Source organism: Crocuta crocuta, unplaced genomic scaffold (genome assembly GCF_008692635.1).
Source record: "Crocuta crocuta isolate KB4526 unplaced genomic scaffold, BGI_CrCroc_1.0 scaffold32, whole genome shotgun sequence".
Classification (NCBI taxonomy): Eukaryota; Metazoa; Chordata; class Mammalia; order Carnivora; family Hyaenidae; genus Crocuta; species Crocuta crocuta.
In genome coordinates this window covers 10,335,616-10,359,599 of record NW_027529424.1, presented here as the reverse complement: position 1 = coordinate 10,359,599, position 23,984 = coordinate 10,335,616, and the positions used below count along the sequence as shown (strand labels likewise).

General features: G+C 39.9%; 1 long non-coding RNA gene across 1 annotated transcript; it reads left to right on the top strand.

The window, feature by feature from the left end:
• Positions 1-13,539: 13,539 nt before the first annotated feature.
• Positions 13,540-23,452, top strand: LOC144226938 (uncharacterized). The gene is made up of 2 exons (XR_013333787.1): positions 13,540-13,753; positions 23,110-23,452. It is a non-coding gene; the product is annotated as an uncharacterized LOC144226938 (long non-coding RNA).
• The last annotated feature ends 532 nt before the right edge of the window (positions 23,453-23,984 follow it).

Sequence of the window (23,984 nt, the reverse complement as noted above, 5' to 3'; positions counted from 1 at the left end):
AATAAATAAACTTTAAGAAACTGGTTAAACAAGAGAAGCACTTATTGAATATTTGCTGCGTACAAAATACAATGCTAGTTCTCATGGGGGAAAAACTGATCATGTCAGTTTTTATGTGGGTTCACAAGTCATTAATAAACCTTATGGGAAGCAATAAAGGAAGTGAATGACCCACAAAGTTAATTTTGTGATTCCAGAGAAGCTGCAATATTTCAGAGAAGGTCTTTTATGGATGAAAAGGGACTCTGACATGTAGATTCATGTGAAGATAAAGTTTTCCCCAGTGGATGGAATAAACAAAATTAAATGTATGAAGACAGAGGACTTCCAGGGAGTTAATGGGGTAAGAAATAGGATGAATGGTGTACAGTTCGCAATATGCATGTGGCAGGAGCAAGCATCAGAAAGAGACTAGGGATGGAGCACTGAGGCAAGTCAGACTACAGAGGGTGGCTCTTCCTTTACATGCGTAGCAAGTCTTGGAACTGGAGGCCATTTAGTATCAGATGTAACTTGGGCAGTGATTTCTTTCCTTGAATGATTCTAAATTACTACGCCAAGTCTTTCCAATGCCACAAGAGCGGAAATAAACTCACAGCGGTATGCTGGGAATACTGGCAAACGTGCCTATATGTTTAATAGATCAGGGCTGAAGTGTCCTGCGTAGGAAACATATCTCAAGCTGATCCTTACCTTTCTCCTTCACAGTCACGTCCTATTAGGACACGCTTAGGCACTAAAAAAAGTCATAAAGTCCTTTACCTCTACCACCAAGGCCATTAATGTTTTTTTTTTCTTTTTTGACCTTGGAGAAAAATCTTCCTCAACAATAGAGCTTCTGTCCCAAAACGCGTATGGATGTGAATCACTGCCTAAGCGTAGGCTAACAATGGAAATACTTTGTGTTCTGAACTTAATTTTGCTTTAGATTTGCTGCATTATGCTGGGAAATGCCTTTGTATTCCTCTTTTCTGGCTCCTTCATCACTAAAATGGTGTTAATAAACGTCATCACCTGCCTGCCTTCTAGGGATATTGTGAAGATAAACTCATATCCTTAGTCAAGCATGCAGCCAACAGAATTCTCGATTGTAACTGCATTAATAACCATAACAGCAGCACGGAGATGTTATCCTGCTGTGGGTATTATAATCTGTGGGCTCGAGAACTCAACTTGAAGTCTGTGATCATAGAAATCTATCAGGAGATGAAGCTCTCATTGGCACACTTTTCAGAGATGCCGGTTTCCTTTGCTTTTCCACAGAGATTAGAAATATTTGTCCGTATTTGGGAAGGTGAGGAGTTTATTCTCTCCTACAGCTTTAAATTTAATAAGAAATGACCGTGCATTTTGCTTGCATGCGTGCACAATACAGTTCTAAGGATTGAATGGACTGGTCACTTTATTTGTCTCATCTCTCACAGTGCTGGCAGAGCATGGAATGGAGTGTGCACAGGACTAAGCCTTCCACTGTGTAAACAGGTTTACGGTCTCCACACTATGATGTGCTGAGGGCTGTTTCCCTGACATCAAGGCTGTTACCCTTCCTTGATGTGCCTCCTGGTGTGAAATTTTCAGGACTTAGGTGTTCAGGGACAGGGGCATTGTTATGTGTGAGAGGCTCGCACACTGATAGGGTTTAGGTGACCTGATTAGACTTTTTTTCACATAGAAAAAATGGGGGCGGGAACATGGCTAGAGGAGGCTGGGATGCGCAACGCTGCCCCATCTCCTCGGGTCTGCATTCAGGGTGAGCTACCCGCTCTAATGAATGACGCCGGTGCCCGGCCCTTCACCCAGTAGAAGTTTACTTCCTGCTCACACAGCTCTTCGGGCATGCGTGTCCGAGACAAGCTTCCAAGTAATGTTGCAGAGACGCCGAGCCCTTCTACCGTGTGGTGTTGCTCTCCCCTGTGACCTGGGGGTCCTTCATCCAGCCTTCCAACAGGGAAAGGCGAGGATTGTGTGAGAAAGGTTTTAGTGGACAGCCCATGAAGTGAGAACATATTCCACGGGTAAGACCTTGGTACACGACCACATCTAAGTGCAAGGGAGACAAAGAAACATCTCCTCCTGTGTCCACAGGTAAGGGGACTCTCAGCGGGTCCTCACGCCGAGCACTAGGTAATGCAGCAGAGCAGTAAACCACGCAGGTTTGGGTGTCGGACAAACCACGCATGTGCTCAGTCGGGCGCCTCCCCTCGCCCCGTGACCTTGGACGAAGGGTTAACATGCCACATGACAGATGTGGCTCTCAAACAAGTCTCCCTTTCCCTCCTACTCTTTGCCTTCTTTCCCCCCACTTTCACTTAAAAAAAATCTCAGCCTTTTTTGGGGGGGACCTTCCTCATAGGGTAGTGTTGAGAATCATATTAGGCAAAGAAGACAAAACTTAGCGCTGTGTCTGGGACCAAACAGGACCTCCAAAAGCTATCAGTCGCCATCATTTGTATCCAGCCAAGAATCTTTGGGGCGGGGGTCACAACAGTGAGGAGAGTGGGTCACAGGCACCCGAGCTTCTCTCACTTCGACACTTGGCAACACAGGAGCTGAAGGAGCCTTCAGTCTGGCGGGCATCAAACAAGAAAAATACTGACTGTGTCCTGACCCTACACCCACGTTCCCGAAGACAGGGGATAGGGGAAGTTCGGGGCTGCAAAATTCAACTGTACTTACATCATTTGTCAGAGATGCAGTTTCCTTTCCAAATGTTTTAAAGATGTATCATTGCAAGGAAATGAGGCTTTTTGTTACAATGAACTGCACAAAGTCCTAGAATCTTTTGGGATTTGAGCCTTATACGCTCCTCAGCCAGTCTATCTAGACTAATTGAATCTGCTTAATTGAGCTACAAATTTGTGAGGATGAGTTTCTTAAGGGATTTTGCAAACGTCCTGCTTATAGATAAATCAAGATGATTACAAAGTAGTCCTTCTCACCGCGCTTGGCTGCTAGAGCCTATGAAATGAAAAGTTAAGACAAGAGGAAATGGGCATATTCTAAAATATGGAAAAGAGCTGGTTCAGGTTCAGGATTAGTTGCGCACAGATGTTGCTGCTGGCTCCTGCTTAAAGAAAGTTCCCTCACTTCAATTCTGAGAGATGATCTTATGCCCCTGGAAATGGGGATATAGACAGATCTTCCCGATCAGTCGGACTTCTTGTTCTGCTGCTGCAATATTCAGAGCGCTCTGAACAAATGGTAATTAAAGGTAGGATTCTTTCTGAAAGGGAGATTAAATCATAAAACCCTAAAGTTAATGTAATTTCTCAACACACTTGTAGCATTGGTATTCTGAGATCCACCCACACTTAAAATTCATGAAGGAAGCTTCTGAATTTCAAAATGCTTATCATCCTACCAAAAAAGAATTAAAAACTGGTGTGGTTAAAAACCAGGTGTTGGAGCCCAGCTGAGGCTGAAGTTTGGCTCTTCCTTGGCATTTTAAGCACCATGAATAATGTAAATTCTGTTTTCCGAAAAATGCTACAAGAAGAATTAGCAGTCTAATCTGATCTTTACTAGCTACATCCTTTTTCACTTCCGGCCATTATTTACAGATACAAGAAATGGAAGCCATGCATTCATAATTATAATCTGTCAAGCTGAAACACTAAATGAATACAATCAATCCCATTGTTAAGTTAATTTCTATTTACACACCTGAACAAATGACTTTATCTCTCTGGCTTCAAGACTCTGGGCTCAAGACTTTCTTATATTTGAACATGCAACAATGGTAACAGGGATAGGATTTCTCTACAAAATATTAATGTTGGTATATCTGAATATTTCACTTAACAGTATAATATTTGATTTGAAAAATTACACTTTAGTATCAAAATGGGCAATGTTAAGTAGTGGGTTTATAAAAACAGAATCCACCCTTTTCCCAAGCACGTTACCAAGGAGAAAATACAGAAGACTTTCAAACCAGAAATTCAAATTAGACTTTCATCTAATTACAGTCTCTCAGCTTAGTTTTAAAATTGTATCTTAAACCAGGTTTGAGGAACTGATACCTACTCAAAAGCAGTGTCCATGAGACTGAAAATGTTACAATGAAAAATAAGCCCCTGACACAGCCAAATTAAATTTCATAAAGTTCATCCAAGCCTCTTGGCCTTTACTTCCAAATTTATTTTATCATATGTACCGTAAATTGAAAAGCAACAGGAAAAGTTATGCTGAACAGCTGTCCTACTATTATAAAAATTCTGGAAATGAAATTAACTATGGTTTATGATTCCACTTCAGTGCTGATGAGGAGGAAGCTGAATTACAAAGGAGATTTCCTTTGCTGTCTTTTACAAACATCCACAAGGACAGATGATGCATCTATGATGTAAAACATTTTCTCTGCACATGTATAAGAGAATGAAGTGTTAGACTAAGTCAGAGAGGCACAAAAACCCCAATGATCAAAAAAATAAAATATTCTTTACTTACAAATTTACATAACTCCTTAAAATTGTCCCTCTTTCTTATGGCTTTGGCTCATAGAGTTTTAGGACCTACAAGTTCTTCAGCTGAAAACTCAAAACAGCTCGTACTTGGGGGGTGGGGTATAATGAAGCAATCTCACACACAGTCTCACATGATCGTTACACCCAGGATTTAGAGGAGAGGAGGTTGCGGAAGTTGCATGGAGAGAGGGGAACCCTCAGAGGCACATGACAGATCGTATAGACGCGAATCCCAGTTGCTTTCTCCTTAAGTGATGACAACCACTTTACTATTGCATTGCACATATTAATTGACCTTGGCTAGAAGTGCTAGGAGAAGTTCATTTTCATGAGGGGCAAGAGGAAATCATCTGAAGCACTGATCCGTGTCTAGCAGGACAGGCCAGTTTGGATGGGGAGTTTGAAAAAGAGGGAAGAATGTAACAACAGAAAGGAGAGGAGAAAGGATAGCTTTCAGGTGCGCAAAACAAAAAGCCTTCCACTGAAACACTGCTGAAAATGCCAAAAGAAAACGTAAACATACTGACCCTCAGACACACACATACACAGGCACACACAGACTGCATTAGTCAAGGAAGTGAAGCATTCTGAAAAACTGAACCGCAATGTACAAATGGGATCCAAAAGGAAAGCAGGACACTGGATTTCACTCTGAGATGTCTAATAAAACTTGGCGAACATGAGTTTTGATTTTAACACTGAAGCGAAATAAGGGCATGACTGAGGCACAGGGTCTAAAGGACCCAGAAGTCTAGACCTCAGGGTAATGGCGTGCCGGAGCAGAACCTGCCCCACGGGAGAAACAGGAAAGGGCCTTGAAGCAGGTTGTAAGAAAAAAGCCAAGCCATTTATGAAATTAAGTGCTGAATTTACCTCCAAAAGAAAAATTAATTTACTGTGGCCCCAGGTATATGATATATATAGAAGAAAATGCAATTCCTTTTGAATTGGCACTTCGACTCACTCTGCAGAATACTCTCACACATGAACTTGGAAGAAAAGATTACAGTTAAAAAGAAAATCACAAGACCTATAGGAAGGCAAGCTAGAGAAGTTACCAAAATGAGATTAAAGAGCAAAAAGATATGAAAATGATGAAACATTTTGAAAATAACCAAATAGAGGGGCGCCTGGGCGGCTCAGTCGGCTGGGTAGCCGACTTCGGCTCAGGTCAGGATCTCCCAGCCCGTGAGTTCGAGCCCCAAGTCGGGCTCTGTGCTGACAGCTCAGAGCCTGGAGCTGCTTCAGATTCTGTGATTCCCTCTCTCGCTGCCCCTCGCCCACTCAAGCTCTGTCTCTGTCTCAAAAAAATGAAATAAACATTAAAAAAAAAAGAAGAAGAAGAAAGAAAGAAAATAACCAAATAGAAACCTAGGCCTCAAAAACAAAGTGCATGAAAATTTTTTCAAAAATCAGCAGGTTTAAGAGCAGTTCCTATAGATGAAGAAAGAACAAAAAAAAAGACAACATATATTTGATAAATTGATCAGGATGGCAGAAGAGACAAAGGCTGATAACTTGAAAGAGGAGTTAAAGAGAAACAGATACTAGAGGAAGCTGTCTGGTGCTGGACATGGAATTCATGGAGGAGACCAGAATGACTGAAGAGACAACCGTCAGAGAATGGCTGGGAATGTTCTGGAAATTCTGGTAAGTGTTAATCCTCCAGTTCAGGATATCATTGAATTCCAAATCACAAATGTAGAAAAAGTAAAACTACATGGAAACATTAAACCCCAAAGACAGTGAGAAGGTATAGAAATAGATATAGAAAAAGAGGGAATAAAACAAGACAAAGCAAAACAAAGAAGACCTGAAAAAGATCAAGAAGGTTCAGTGTATCCCCTCATCAAAAACAATGGAAGCTATCAATCAAAAACTTTATTTTCAACAAAACTCTGAATATATTTATAATCACAATATATGTCAATAAACTTAGCTCTCCAATTAAAAGACAAGGTTGTCAGAATGGATAAATAAGCCAACTAATTTATCTAAATGCCATTTACAAGAGACAAACCTAAACCCTTAGGACAAAGAAGATTGAAAAATAATTTTTTAAAATGTTACATCGACTCTAAGGCAAATACTAAGCAAAACAAAGTTGGCATAACTATATTATCATGTAAAATATATATTAGGCCAAAACTTTAATTACTCAAGTTAAAGAGAGCTATCGAATAATGATAAAAAATTTGAATTCACCAATAAAATATGAAATCCTATACTCATGCACACTAAATAATGTACCTTCAAATTATGTAAAGTGAATATTGACAGAAATGCAAGGAATAATTGAAATCTCCACCATCATAGTTACAGATTCCACACAGATATTTGGTAACTAACATCTCAAACAGTATAATTAGTTAATAAGTGAATATTTAAACAAAACGAGCCTAATAAAATGCATTCATGACAACCAAATATTGAAGAGTACTCATTCTTGTAAGAATACATGTATTTTTGACATTTATATATTCTCAGTCTTAGCAACATGCACAGAAATCAAAACCAGAATATAGTTTATACTCACTAGAAAAACAAAAGTTAAAATCTGACAATATCAACTTTGAGATTATCAATTATGCTTTACTTGTTAGATAGTTATACATTAGGCTTTTTGTTTTTAATTAACAGACATTATTGTTTAGAGAAATTTCAGATTTATAGAAAACCTAACAGGTAGTACAGAGTTCCCAAATGTTCCCCCCCCCGCCTTATATGCTTTTTCTATGATTAACATCTTGCATTACTATGACATACTCATTACAATTAATAAATCAGTATTGATGTCTTGTTATTAACTGAAGTCCACAGTCGGGATTAGGGTTCACTCTGTGTTGTACAGTTCTGTTGTACAGAATCGCATCACTGACATAAAATACCCTATGCTTCACCTAGAGATCTCTCCTTTTCCCCCATAAACCCTTGATTTTTTTTTTTTTTACATTTATTTATTTTTGAGAGACAGAGCACAAGTTGGGGAAGGGCAGAGAGAGAAGGAGACACAGAATCCAAAGCAGGCTCCAGGCTCCGAGCTGTCAGCACAGAGCCCGATGCAGGGTTCGAACTCAGACTGTGGGATCGTGACCTGAGCCGAAGTCGGATGCTGAATCCCCATAAACCCTTGAAAATCATTGATCATTTATGGTCTCTATAGTTTTTACTTTTCCAGAATTCCATGTTGTTGATAACAAGGGATGGGGCCCTTTCAGATTGTCTTCTTTTACTTAGCCATAAGCATTAAGGCTCCTCCATGTCTCTTCATGGATTAAGAGCTCATTTCTTTGTGTCACTGAATAATACTCCATTGTATAGGTGGACCACGACTAACTTATCAATTCACCTATTGAAGGACACCTTGATTGCTTCTAATTTTTGACTATTTGAACAAAGGTGCTATACACATTCATGCGCAGGTTTTTGTATGGATTGTTCAATTTTCAGTTTATTTGGAGCTTCCAGGGAGCACTATTGCTGGAACACATGTAAAAGAACATTTAGTTTTGTAAGAAACCACTGTCTTCCAAAGTGGCTGCACCATTCTGCATTCCCAAAAAAATAAATGGAAATTCTTTTTGCTCCACATCTTCACCAGCATTTGGTGGCAGTAGCATTTTAGACTTTGGCCATTCTAGTAGATATGTAGTGGTGTTCTTTACTGTTTCAATTTGTAATTCCTTGAAATTATATGATGTAAAACATCTTTTCAGATGCTTTATGTGCCATCTTTATACCTTCCTTGATGAGGCATCTGTACAGACCTTTTCCCTTTTAGTTAGGTTGCTTGTTTTCTTATTGCAGAATTTCAAGGTTTGTTTTCTTATTGCAGAATTTCAAGGTTTCTTGATATATTTTTAATGTAAATCCTTTATCAGATATGTGACTTGCAGATATTTTCTTCCAGTCCATGGCTTGTCTTTTCAGCTCACTTAATTGCATTTGTCAAAAAGCAGAAATTCCAAACTTGAATGAAATCTAACATGAATTTTTTTCTTTAATGGTTCATGTTTTTGGTGTTATATCTAAAAAGTCATTGCCAGATCCTATAGTCATGTTTAGTTCCTTCAATGTTATTTTCTAAAAGTTATATAATTTTGTGTTTTTCATTTAGGTCAATGATCCATTTTAAGTTGTTATTTGGGAAAGGTATAAACTCTGTGTCTTGATTTGACTGTGGATGTCCAGTTGTTCTAGAACCATGTGTTAAAGAGGCTATCTTTGCTCCATTTTATTTATGGCCTTTGCTCCTTTGTCAAAGATCAGCTGGCTATATGTATCTGGCTCTATTTCTGGGACCTCTATTCTGTTCCATTGATCTACTTATCTGCTATTTTGCCAACACCACAATGTCTTTATCATTTTGGCCTTATAGTGAGCAGTGTCAGTCTCCAGCTTTTTTCTTCAATACTTTATTGGCTTTTCTGGGTCTTTTTCCTCTCCATGTAAAATTTAGAACTAGTTTCTCTTGTTTTTTAAGTTTATTTATGTTGAGAAAGAGAGATTGAGAACATGTATGCAAGTGGCGGAGGGGCAGAGAGAGGGAGAGAGAGAGAATCCTAAATAGGCTCCATGCTCAGTGCAGGGCCCAATGTGGGACTCGATCTCACAACCGTGGGATCATGACCTGAACTGAAATCAAGAGTCAGATGCTCAACCGAGCCACCTGGGTGCCCCTAGAATTAGTTTCTTGGTGTTTACAAAATAACTTACTGGAATCTTGGGGGGACTACACTGAATCTATATATCAAGTTGGAAATAGCTTTCCAATATTGTCTTTCTACTCATGCACCTGGAATGTATCTCCATTTATTTGATTCTTTGGTTTTTTTTTTTTACCAGAGTCTTGTATATTTTCTAATATAGATCATATATATGTAGATATATATATATGTATATACAGATAGATAGATATAGTTAGATTTATTTCTATGTGCATCTTTTTTGGTGCTAAATAATTTGTATTGTGTTTTTAATTTCAAGTTCCAATTGTTCATTGCTAGTATACAGGGAAACAATTGATTTTGTATATTAACATTATATCCTGAAACTTGTTATAATCACTTATTAAGTCCATGAGTTTTGGGTTGACTTTTTTTCACTTCCAACAATCATGTTATCTGTGAACAATTTGTTTTTTTAACCCTGTTTACCTTTATTTCCTTTACATGTTTTATTGCATTAGGTAGGACATCTAATGTAAGATTAAAAAAAGGGATGAGTGAGAACATCTTTGCTTTGTCTGGATCTTAGGTAGAATGCTTCTAGTTTTTCACAATTATGTACGATGTTAGCTTATAAATTGTAGATTTTCAAATTTATCAAATTCAGGAATTCCACCTCTATCTCCACATTTTAGTGAGTTTTTGTGATGAACTAGTGTTAGATTTTGCCAAAGGTTTTTTCTGCGTCAATTGACATGATGATATGATCTTCCTTCTTTAACCTGTTGGTATGATGGATTACAAGCACTGATTTTCAAATCTTGAAACACCCTTGCATACCTGAGATAATTCCCATTTGGTTGTGGTATATAATTCTATTCTATATCATTGGATTCCAATTGCTAATATTATATTGAGGATTTGTTTCTATGTTTACAAGAAATATTGTAGTTTTCCTTTACCATAATGTCTTTATCTGGTTGTGGTATAATGTTGGCTGTACAGAATGAGTAGGAAGTACTGGGACACCTTGGTGGCTCAACTGATTAAGCCTCTAACTCTTAGTTCCAGCTTAGTCCATGATCTCAGTTTGTGAGTTCACGCCCCACATCAGGCTCTGTGCTGACGGTGCAGCGCCTGCTTGGGATTCTCTCCCTCTGCCTCTGTCCTGCTCTCTCTTTCTCTCAAAATAAAATAAACGTCAAAAAAAAAAAAAGAATGAGTAGGAAGTATTACCTCTTCTTCTATCTTCTGAAAGAAAATTTTAAGAAATGGTATCACTTTTTAAATGGTGAATCCATCTACATCTGGTGCTTTCTTTTTGGAAAGTTATTAACCCCATTTCTTCAATACATTCTTCATATCTCTTTGTAAGAAATTTGTTAGATTAGGTCTTCAAAGTATTTCATACATTTTATTTATCAAATATTAGGTTATACAGTTGCTGATAACATTCTCTATCATTCTTTTAATGTCCATGAAATCATTAGTGATATCTCTACTTCATTTCTGATATTAATAACTTTTCTATCTTATTTAACCTTCTCTTTTTTCTATCTTATTTAGCCTGGTTAGAGGGTTACCATTTTTATTGAGATTTTCATCAATAAAAACAAGGTTCTGATTTTATTGACTTTCTATGTTTTCCTTCATATCTGCTCTAACTTTTCTTCTGCACCCTTTAGATTTGCATGCCTGCTCTTTCTCTGGTTTCATAAGATGGAAGCTTACATTATTGATGTTAGATCTATCTTCTTTCTAATGTACACATTCAATGCTGTACGTTTCCTTCTAAGTATTGCTTTTGCTGTACCCCATAATTCTGGATGTTTTATACTCAAATTCAAACTTTAATTCAAATTGAAAATAATTAATTTTATTTAGTTTCTAATATTCTTAATTTCTCTTGAGGCTTCTTTGACCCACATATTATTTAAAACTGTGTTGCTGGATCTCCAATATCTTTGGTTTTCCAGCTATCTTTCCGATATTAATTTCTAGTTTAATCCCACTGGGTTATGAAAGCCTATTTTGTATGATTTCTACCCTTTTATACTTAATATATGTTTTATGCCATAGAATATGATCTTTGTGAATGTTCCATGTGAAGTTGAAAAAAAATGTGTAATGTGCTATTGTTGAAACCCAGTGGATTGATTATGCTGTTCAACTATATCCTTATTCATTTTGTGCCCATTTTATCTGTCAATTACTGATGTAGCTGTAGTGGCTTTATCTTTCTCCTTACAGGTCTATCAGTTTTTTCTTCATATACCGTGATGCCCTGTTGGTAAATGCCTACACGTTATGGATTGTTATGTGTTCTTGAAGAATTGGCCCATTTATTGTTATCTTATGTCCTTTTTTAACATTCCAATGGTTTATTTGCATGACTAATGATTTTATTTCTGACAGTGCATCAAGCATTTGAGAAAAACATTACAGTAAAACCTTGGTTTGCAAGCATAATGCATTCTGGAAACATACTTAGAATCCAAAGCACTTGTATATCAAAGCAAATTTCAAGAACTATTAGCTCAGTGGTGATCACGTGACATTCAGCATCACTCACTACTCATATCACAAGACATCGCTCATTTATCAAGTTAAAATTTATTAGAAATATTTGCTCATCTTGCAGAACGTTCACAGAACAAGTGACTCACAATCCAAGGTTTTACTGTATATTCAGTAAAAGCAGAAATTTTCCGGAGAGACTTCCCTGTCTCTCAGGTCAGGCCTCCATGTGCAGCAGTGCAGAGAGATGGAGCTCAGAGGCCACTTCCTCCTCCTCGGAACTCAGGATCAGCCTCTCCAGGTGCTTCAGGTGCTGTCAGAGATGCCTGCTGCCTCTGACAGCCGTAGCTGCTCCGTCCGGCCTTCCGACCGCTGGCAGTGCCCAGGTTTTCACCCCAGGCCAACAATCTAAGACAGAGGCAGTGGAATTGGAGTCTGAGGAAGGTAAAGAGGAAAGGAAGCTGAATCTCTGTGAGTCTCTGCACAGTCACTGACGAAGCTGATCTTCACACCTCTTGCTTTCCTCTCTCTCCAACCACAGAGGCCTGGCCAGACACTGGGCCCATAGCTCCTGGGCTGAGGCTCTGCACATCACGTCAGCCATTCTGAGCCCCACTCTCTCCTTTACCAGCCGCAAACAACAGGAGTAGGAAAAATGTTTGCAGAAGGACAAAAGGACTTTATCCCCGCAGTTCTCCTGACTCAGCTGTTGCTCCTTCTGCGACAGCATTCTGGCTTGTTCCCATGACAAAGAAACATCGTATTTTTTTTTTCAAATTAAATATACATATATAACCATCTTCACTTGGTGCCTCTGATGTGATGGGAAGCCTGGGGATTGCCAGGCCTCGGCGTGTGCATCATGCACATGGCAATGACATCATGTCACAGGATCTGAGCAACTGAGGATACTGCCCCCCAAGCGGGGGAGGGGCTCTTGCTCTTCTGCTCACAGTGGGTTATGTAGAGCAGTTTCCTTGCTTGGGATTGGAGGACAGGCTGGGGATCTGGGAGGCATACTGTTGGACTACAGAGCACATGGGGAGCCAGAGGGCCCGCAGGGGTATGAGGTGGGGGCAAGAGCCCATCTGCCGAAGCTGGAAGCCGAGCACAGCCTGCCTCAGCCCGGCCAGATGCTCCAGAACATTTCAGTGAAGGGGAGCAAGCAGCTAGCAGTCCCTTACCTCCCACAACCCCACCACCTCAGCAAACGTGGTGGTGACGGCTCGGGGCAGGACGCAGAGCTGCCTGCAGGGGACCATAGGGCCACGTCTTTAACGGCTGATGATAGCGCCAGGCTCCTGCGAGGCCAGGCCATCCTGCAGCCTCTCCCTTGTCATGGAAACACCAGCCGCTAAACCCACGCCAACTCCAACTTCCACGTACCGAGTGAGCGTCTGGCAGCAAAGGTCAAGCGCACAGGGGCAACAACAGGCCAAGCACTGCACCAGACCTGTGAAGGCTGCGCTGTGCCTTGCGAGGCGTACACGGAATCGGGGTCTCAATGCGATCCGCCATTAGTTCACCTGACACCAAATCCTGCCGCACTCCCGTGTGGCCCGCGTCCCCTCCCGGGCTCCGCACGAGAACGCGCCAAGGGCTGACTTACTCGAGCCGCCGAAACAATGGATCCCACGAGCATCCTGGAGCCTCCTGGGCCTCTCCCGGAGGGTGTGCTGTTTTGCGCAGAAACACAGGGCTGACGAATGGAAACTGCGGCTTAGCCGCCACCAGCCTAGACTGGGAAACGGCTGGGCTGCGGCGCGCTGCAAGGACCAGGGGGCGCACCCTCCGATCCGGTGACTGGAAGGCCGGAAGTAGCTAGCGTGTGTACAAAACCAGTCCCCTCTCCCTTGCACGGCCTGTNNNCAGCGGGCGCTCTGGTGACCTTGGCGGGAAGGGGAGGGATCCCCACTCCTGAGGGGAAGGGGAGGCCTCTCGGATAAGGCCCGTCGGCCCGCTGGAGGCTGTACAGATTCACTCCCAGCCCCGAGTCAGGTGTTAGCCCCCAGAACCCCTCACCCGGGTGCCCCTGGGCACCTGCTGATGCCAGGTGCACAGACATCAACCGTGACGTCATCTTTTCCATTAAGTCAACCACAGGTAGGAAGAGTATGGGTGGGGGGTGGGGGGAAGCACGTAAAGTGCAAAAAATTGCCCAGGCAGTGGCATGGGGTTCATTTCTTGCTTACATCTTGAATTATTCAGTGATATGTAACCATATGCCACTGGTTTATTTGTTTTTAATCCCACTTACAATGCTATTAAGTGATCCATGACAACGAGCAGGGATCACCAAACGTTAAAATTGTAATGGTAGTATGGACACATGCTCTGACTTGAAATTTTCTTTTAACCGAATCAAAATGCACTGTTGGGATAGAGCTAGGCAGACATAATGGACACATGTAAAGTCCCTGGTGTGTTTTATCACAAAGTATCCCATATGTCTAGGGATCAAGTTGTAGAACCTTTTCTGTCTTCACAGCCTGTGACACAATTTCTTTTTACAATACAATTAACGTCATTAATTGTACTGGAAACATATTACCATTGGGGTAACAGGGATGAGTAAGAGAGGAAACCTCCTTGTAGAAAGCTTAAAATTAAATAGAAGTGATGCCAAGAAAGCCGCTGTGTGTTTCATGTGCATGTTAGGTTCTGTGGGAAAATAGTATTTTACAAAGCTAAGCTTTTTGTAGAAATGTTAATAAATATTAAGTTTAAATATTATAAAACTCATGGTGTTTTTAGTGTAGCATCTGCCATTACTCTTTTTAACATTCTGATCACTAGTTTTATTTCTTAGCTATTTATTTTCACTCTTCTCTACTTTTCCTGTTGTATACAAAAACATGTCTAAAAAGATAAGGAGACACTACAGATTATAGGGTACTTTAAAGATATATTGTAAGCTTTTGAACATAATATAATTTTATTTATTTTAAGATACAGCGAATAAAAGTGTCTAGATTGGCTGCTGAATTCTTATATATTTAGAGCTTCATTCATAAAGAAAAGGGACTAAAGCTTACTCTTCTATTTTAATTCACAAAATAGAAACTATTTCAAGCGTACTTAATGTGTAAAGTATATATACCAGAGAGAAAAGGATTCTAATTACACACTTGACTTGAGAAACCTAATTTAGTTTCATGAGAAAAGTTAATTTGATAGAAACATTTTTGTTGATGTCATTTTAACAGTCTAACATAGTTGGTACTTTCAATTGAAGACTGATTAATTGGTGACAAGCTGATGTTTGATTCTTGTATCTAATGTGGAGATATTTGAGTTAGTGCTAATCATAAGTGGAATTTACAAATTATGGGTTTATATTTAGCATTTATTTAGAATTTATTTTCTGTGTAGGTACTTAGCTATATTGAACTATAGCTACTTAACTGTATTTTTAAAAATCAAGCTATCAGAGTGTTTTCACTGGTAAAAAATTCTGATCAATTGCACCTTATCTATAGATTAATTCTGGTTAATTATAGTTCTTTATGAGAAAGCTAAAACAGCAAATCTTCTAGAAGAAAATATAGGAGGGGTGCCTGGGTGGCTCATTTGGTTGAGCACCTGACTTTGGCTCAGGTCATGATGTTGTGTTTGTGGGTTCCAGCCCCACATCGGGCTCTGTGCTGACAGCTCAGAGCCAGAAGCTTGCTTTGGATTGTGTGTGTGTGTGTGTGTGTCTCTCTCTGCCCCTTCCCTGGTTGTGCTCTGTTTCTCTCTGTCTCTTAAGAAATAATATAAAATGTTAAAAAAGAAAAAAAAGAAAAAATATAGAAGGAAATCTCAGTTACCTGGATTAGGTAAATAGATCACAACAAGCAATAAGCATAAATTGAAAAAAATTGATACATTGGTTTCCATTCAGATTAAGAAATTCTACTCATTAATGATGCCATGAAAGTGAAAATATAAGTTACAGCATGGATGAATGTTAGTTTCTAAGTATGAAAACCTAAGTCCCTGCCACATAACCCCCTGCAAAAAAAAGCCACTCAAAATCTTGAACATACTACAAAAAACAACTGCCTGAAGGTCCTGAAGAATGGACACCAGCTGAAAGATTCTGGTGAGGAGTGTATGCTTTCTGAGAGGCTTGGAGACTGGGAGCTATAAAGGCTTTGTAGCCTGCATGGTGGCGGGGGTCAGCACATGTGGGAGACACCCACAGTCTTCCTGCCTAGGGACATCTGACAAGTGAGGCTGGGAAACACATGCTGAAGAGACGGAGAGAATCCCATAAGAGAAGGAGCTGGTGAAGATCACCCAAATGTTCCTACCCACATCTCTGACTAAGCTTTGAAACCCATGTGTAGGATGGACTAAAGACAAATGATCTGACTCAGACCTGAGTTGCCTTTTAAAGAATAGAGTTTATAGCTCAAACAGACCCAAACAAAGTACCTGCTAACACATTCAACAATATTTCTCTCTGAGAAATATACTAAACTCTAGAACCTCCTTAAGTTGAAATTCATAAGACCCAAGACATAATCCACGGTTAACAGACTGGCAAAGAATCCAACAAATAGAAAAATCAGTAGAGCCTGTTCTGAGATGAAGCAGATGTTTCAACTAACAGACAAACATTTTAAAGCAGACATTCTATGTATTATTAATAAATAAATAAAAACATTTTCAACGAATGAGACATAGTGTTAACAAGAAATAAGGATAATAAAGTCTTTATTTCCATTTTAAATGGTGGTTTTAGAATGGAAAAAATCTTCGAATTTAGGAAATAAAATACAATAGAATGGCTAAAATTAAAAAGACTCATTAAGTGCTAGTGAGGATGTGAAACAGGAAATCTTACACAATGCTGGTGGGAATAGAAAATGTTTTTCAATTGTCAGGTATACAATGAGCAAGTGACACAGCAATTCTATCAGTATTTGTCAAAGAGAAATGAAAATATGTCACTGAAAACTTGTACAAAGCAGTTGTGTACTTAATAGCTTGAACCAAAATCAACATCAGATGTCTACTAACAGCAGGAGAGTGGATCCACCGATTGTGGTCTGCTCACCCAACAGAATAGTACTGGGCAATAAAGTAGTGTCTTGTTTTTATTAATAACATGTATATCAAAAATATTTCAATGAATGAGGGACGACAGAGAGATACAAAAGAGGATGTGTTGTAGTTCTGCTAGTATAACATTCTACAACAGGCCAAAGCTTTGTATTTACTGAGAGCAAAACAGTGATTACCTGCTTCTGGGTAGAGGAGGGGAATGTAGCTCAGGGCACGGAGGGTCGTAGTGGATGAAGAAAAGGTCTGTCTTTACTGTGTCAGGGCAAAACACTGCAATAGTCAATCACATATTGGAGTTTGCATCACTTTTGAAGAGTCATGGGGTATTACATTTTTAAATCTGTTTACCTTTCCTTGACACCGTCCCCCTTTACTTACATGAATAGATTTCTTTTCATTCCTCATAAACCCTGTTAGCATCAAGGAATATGTGTTGTGAAAGGCTATTGTAGGGGATGAAACAATAATGAAACAAGGGTACTGCCTCCCCCACTTACACCCTTTGGAAGATATAACAGAAATGCAAGTGTCTGTGTCACAAGACATTTAATGTTACATGCAGGGAAAAAATCCGAAAATGTGCTAGAAATTTTAACAATATATCTTATATGCCACTTGTTAAATTTTTTTAATGTTTAATTTTGAGGGAGACAGAGAGATAAAGCATGAGCAGGGGAGAGGTAGAGAGAGAGACACACACAGAATCCAAACCAGGCTCCAGGCTCTGAGCTGTCAGCACAGAGCCCGATGCGGGGCTCGAACTCACAAACTGAGATCATGACCTGAGCCAAGTCGGATGCTTACCCGACTGAGCTGCTCAGGCGCCCTACAATATGTCACTTCTTAAAGGCAGTTTAAGGTCAGAGAATGAGACCCTTTGAGCTGAATTACCCTCCAGGCGTCTCTGTTTTGAATATAGCCCATGGGTACTAGAAATATTAACATTTTCTTAGTAAATTTAGATGTGACGAGAAGTCTCTTAGACAAGAAGCGTCCTGACCTGTCACTGTACAGTAGGTGGAGTTGGGGAGGAGCACAGTGTTGCCGAGGGGGTGCAAGATTCTGTGGGTGTTTAGAGATAACAGCACAGGTGCCCATATACCGTCTGCGGGAGGCTTCAGCCTGTTTGCTAGTGAAATCAAGCCGAAAAGTGAGACACGTTCACATATCATCACGTCCAACCGTCTAGACGGAAACCCTAACACAAGATTGATCCCGTGCTTTATGTTCCTTTCCCTGCCTTCCTCAAGGTTCCTAACAGAACTGATTTATCTGAGATTCTTCTTTTTAAATGAACAGTTTCTAGCGAAGTGTATGCTACAGTCATTTAAGAGATGCGGCGACCCTTGACCAACAGCTTCTACAGTAGCTGATCTTTTTTTGAACTTTATAACTTTTAAACTTTAGCCCAATTTGCTGAGTAGGTATCTTTTTCTCTGATCATATTTTTAACGTTTGGAAGCTGCTTTACCTTTTATGGTATGTTGAACGCTACCTTGGTGATGTCAAAATAATATATAGTTTCCCGAGTCCATTATATTCCTTCTGGCACATGGTTTACGTGGCATCTTTCCAAGTCCTTTTGCCCATCGTGGTTGGCCTTTGTCAGGGAGCCATGAGTCCGGACTTTGAACCCAATAGCCCGACCAGCTTCAGGCAGGTTAGATATTTGACACCAAAGCGCCCAGGGCCAGGGTTGTGACTGACGGGGCCTCTGATTCATCCCCCACCTCAGCACGGCCCTGCCCCCTGCTGGCCCCCGGGTTCACTCGGGTCCATGCCGTAAGGTCCGAAGACTTTTGTGCACTCCAAATAAAATTCTGAATTGCTTGAAAAGAAATGAAAAAGCTGCACGCCCAGGCGCTAGCACTGGTTTGGGTAGACAGCCCAGAGTTCTCCTGCTTCGGACCCAAGGAAAGCTCCTCTCTCCACCGCCGCAGCCCTTCTTCCGTTCCCTGCCGCCCTCCCCAAGTGCTGGCCTTGACTTGCGTGTGGTTGAGGTCTCCGGGAGGTCACAGCACTGCAGACCCGTGCTGGCGTCCGGCGTAGGCCGTACCACTCATTGGGTCCTCCCTCCCTGATTCGAGTTCCATTTCTGTCACAGGCATGAAAGAAAGCACCGGAACAGTATCTGTTTCGCATTTCGTGCATAACAAAGTATGATGAATGGCCAAGGTATTTAAGTTTACCTGATAATTGCCAGCCACTCAAGCTATATAGTCCCCTGATTTTCTGTTTAATTCCTCGTTACACCATAGTATTCAGAAAGATTCCATCTTTTGATTTATAGATGGTCTTTCAAATCAGGAAACTCAGAAAAAATTTAAAATATCCCAGAAAGGTACCTATACTTATATACACGAGATTCAGTTGGCTACCAGAATTTTAAATGTTTAGATGGATACGTGATTTGTGTATTAATATAAATTATGTACAAATATGCCTTTGTCATTAGAGCAAAATATCCTTTTATGACTAGAGTTACTGAACTCATTTGTTGAACTTATTTTATTTTGTAATTCAAAATTAGTGTTAATATGAATGTTGGAATATAAGGGTTCTTATAATTGGATTACCAGAATATCTGAGTATTAGAAAAGATGTGAAAAATTACTTCCAGCTCTATTAGATTCAAAAAGATTTATTGAGATCCTGAAATATCATACTTGCCAAAGGGGAGAACTGTCTTCCAAACTCATCTTTCTTTTCTAAATTTGGTTGTCCAAAATCACTGCATTTGCTGCAATTAATAAAAATCTCTGGCAAGGCATACAAGTATTCCTGCCGAAAGCTGCAAGCACTCTCCCCGAAAGACTTGGAATGACACTAAATTAATATGAGGGAGGAAAGGAAGAATTAATTAGTGTTTGATAGCAGAGCATTAGATGTTGATTTATTAGTCAGGACCAACATTAGCCGAGTTTACTTTATAAACCTCAAACCGTATCCTTCTCAGGCTCACTCTCCTCACTACCATAAATTGTCTGTATATTAACTGGTAGTAATTTGTTAGAAACAAACATAAGGAGCTCGAAGTCAGATGGTGACACAGGCATGGATGTGCAAATTTCCTCTTATTAAAATGACCAGAGGAATGTAACAGCTACGGGGGAATTAGCATGGGAAACCAAAGGACTTGGTTAACTACAAGCAAGCGAAAATAGAAATAAAGCAGGGGTTATAATATTACTGCCAGACACAGTAGTGTTTGAGGAGATAAACTTTAAAAAAATAATGAGGATGTTTACTCTTGATAAATGTTACAATTTGTTACAATTCACATAAAAGCTGTTTTTTTTAATAACTAGATTATATTTTTCCTAGATTTAGTTTTATATTGCTGATTTGACAATTCTGATTAAAGCTAACCTGAATGGGTCCGTTTTTTCTGTACTATTCTAGTTCTTTGATTTTTTTTTTTTTTTGAAGAAGGGGTAATATTTTTTATAGATCCAGAATGAACTGGTAGTGAGTCAAAACCATTGAAGCAAGGAACTATGTACGTATAATAATTCGTTGCATTTTTATAAGATTTTGAAAATCTGTAGGTACAGAGCAGTGGGTTGTTAATCTGTATCATATAAATACATGCAGACATTTATTTCATTGTTATTAGAATTTTATGGGGTCAGTAAAATTGGGAAAACTGAAAAAGCATAAATTGTTGTGCTTAAGAGCATGTTAGAAAATTGCAGGCCAAAATATTTACAAATGCAGGGAGAATGTGGGAAAATATGACCTACGAAGTAATTGACAATAGTGAGTTATAGTTTACAAAATAAGGAAATGGATATAAGTCTCTCCTGATGTAAAAACTCAAATAAATAAACAGGGGAGAAGGAAATATTTCTTCCAGTATAATTCCACCAATATAAACGCAGAAGGAATGATGGTGAAAATAGAAAGTCATCATTTACAAACACCACAATCAAGTTTGTTTTAGTCAAAAATTATCAGAGATGCTGGGGCACCTGGGTGGCTCGGTTAATTGTCTGACTTCGGCTCAGGTCATGATCTCACGGTTCATGAGTTCGAACCCCGTGTCAGGCTCTGTGCTGACAGCTCGAGCCTGGAGCCTGCTTTGGATTCTGTGTCTCCCTCTCTCTCTGCCCCTCCGCAACTTGCGCTCTGTCTCTCTGTCTTTCTCAAAAATAAATGAACATTAAAAAAATTAAATTAAAAAGAATTATCAGAGATGCTAAAATTAGTGAGCAAAAGTATAAAGAGAAACAGAATATATATTCTAAAATATCACAAAACAAGGTACTTATTAATGACAAAAGCAGGAATTAAAATTATACTTCAGGCAATTAAAGTTAACATCATCAGTAATGAAAGCTATCAACACTATATAGCTCCTTATTTAATGCACTGAGAAAGGCAACACTCTGTGGTATTCTTGTAAAACAATGCCTCACCTGAATTTAATCAGAAACATCAGACAAACCCAACATGGGGAGCAGTACATTTCAGATTTCTAGAACATAACTGGTCAGTACACTTCAAATTTCCAAACTTCAGGGTCCTGAAAGACAAATAAAGACTGATCAGCTATCCAGACCGGACAAGACCGGAGGCATGAGACAATCAGTAGGCTAGGGCTCTGGGATTCTCTCCTGGGACAGGAATAAGAGCAATGCTTGGCCAAATGTTGACAAAATTCATTGTCAATTGACAATAAGATCTGTAGACTACGGGATAGCATTTTATTTAAGCTAACTTTCTGCTCGTGACACTGTATTGTGGTTATATGGGAGAAAATGAGTGACGAGCACATGGGGATTTTATTTTATTTTCTACCTTTTTGTTAGATGAAATTATTTGAAATGAACATTTTTTAAAAAGAAATATAAGGTAATATTAGTAAAAATATCACAGCTTCAACACATTTTCCCCTGTTTTTGATAAATCCAGTTGACACAATAAATACTTACTGAGTCTAGAATATAGAAAGTCTGATTGATGGAATTCATGAGGATATTCTACTACACGGTGGTCAGCACGGAGAAGATCCATTGCCCTTCTAAGGTAGACCTGTTGTCCCTGCTGTAGGTAGTCAGCATCACTGGTCAGCTCCTTAAGGCTTTGCCCTGTCTGCAGACCTCCTTGTCCAGGAGCAGCCTTCCGGGGGCAGCCAGTTCCTGGGACTTACAAGGGAGGAGACAGTCTGACCTTTCCCCTCAATTCTGTGTAACTTCCTCGGCCACTGCTGGCCCCAGAGCCTCCCTATGTTTGGACTTGCGCACACGTACAGTCTGACTCCACTCTCAGCCCATTCCTGCTTCCTCCCCTACCTCCCCCACCCCTCAATACCTAACGTACATGCAGTACCCCATCTGGGGGTCCGCTTCCAAATCCCCAACCTGTGACACACATATTGAACACGATCCTTAAGGGCTAAAACCTCGTTTCTGTGCCCCATGGAAATGTCACAAAAGGTTATGGTATGACATTACGTCCAAGGAACGCCTCAGACTTTGTGTAACAAATGATCACTTTTCCCCAAAGCAGGAATTTCACATGCCATGTTTTCTAGAACACATTGCAATAAAATAATAGTAAGCTGACGTAACCAAAAGAAAAAAAAAATGAACTCTAGCGTTTTAGAATTGTAAATCATTATTCCGTTATTCCAAACGGGAGTGGAGACTGCAAAACGTCAACAGTCAGAACACTGTAAAAATATGTTCACTGTGGTCACAGCCATGTTAGAAAACCCTCTAGCCTTCAATTTTAGTATTACTCAATTGGAATGAATAAAGTAAACATTCATGTGAAAGCATTAGAAATAATATGAAAAATAAGAAAAACAAATTACAGTGAATCGCGTACTACAATGAATTACAATATGAGTGAATTATAACATAAGAGGATACATAAATACAGCTGAGAATTGGTGCTTTAAATAATAACATAATATGCACACTTACCAGATTGAAAGGAAACATACTAAAAATATTATTTGTGATTTTCTCTGAATTTGTTGGCGATCTTAAATTTTGCTTTCTTTTTCTTTTTTTTGGGGGGGAAGGCATTGGACATGGATTTATTTTATTAATCAGAACAACGTTAATCTCTTAAGGCATTAAATATCACAATTTAAGATCTTGTATCTTGAACCTTTGAAGAAATCATGAAAATTGATACTTTAAACATTCTGTGAGATGGGGGTGTCCCATTGTTGACAGTATGCTCTTTACTCTCTCAGTACAAGTACCAATACAAGAAGGCTGTCTTTTCTTTTGTGATATTGGCCACTGCAGTTATGTCTCCAGTATCCATTCCTCCTTCTCCTTGGGGAAAAATAAAGTTTCTTAGTGCTTGGCGGGGGGGGGGCGGGCGGAGAGGGGCAGTAGTAAAGCCTCTCTGCTTGTCTCTATTTGTGTCTGGTCTCTCCCCATTCCTAGATGCAGGGGCTGTTGCCCTCCCGAGGGTGTCTGCTTGTGGTCTGGTACTTTGTGGCCACGGAAGGACCAGCAGCCTTAGCGAGAGGTTAACGTGTAGGCAGAGTGCACTGTACCATCTTCTTGCGTGTCCGGATCCAACTGTGGGACCCCTGTAGACCTCGCCCTGGAGTGGAGATCTCTTCTGTCGTTGAAGAAGGCTTGAGCTGGGCTCCTTCTTACTCCTGAGCACAGTGCTGTCTTACACCTATGCCAGCATTCTCATAGGAAATCGAATACCTGTGGGGCATTAGAAATGTTAAAAGCCTTCTTCCACCAAATAAAATCAGCACGTTTGAAAACCTTACTGTGCCATTTTCTGTCTGTTCTTGTGAGTCTGTTTCTCCACTTCAAGATGGTGTAATATTTTTTTCCCATTTCAAATATATAGGAATAAGTGCTATAAGTAGTTCTTGTAACAGAATAGGCACTCAAAAATGATACCGGGCCTTGGTATTTTCTCCCATCCTGTCGTAAAACCTATGATCCTTTGGCATTAAGAACAGCTACATGTGAGGACTTCTTGGGAATTATCGTGGAGAGACTGAGGATGCACATGGACAGCCCCAAAGTTCACGGAATGTGGGACAGACACACAGCTACCATCTGCCCTGGTTTTGCCCCCAACTCCGGACCAACCAGAGAAAGCCAGTATGCGCCTTTAACAGTCACATATTTGTTTTGCTTTCCTTTATTTTGATTTCGATTATTTTCTACAATTAAAAAAAATGTAACAGACAACGCGCGCAATTGAAAACCACCCCCACATTAACAATTTTCAGCTCGTTTCCCTGTGGTTGTCCCTCCCCCCCCATCAGGTTCTGCAGACAGATTTGTTG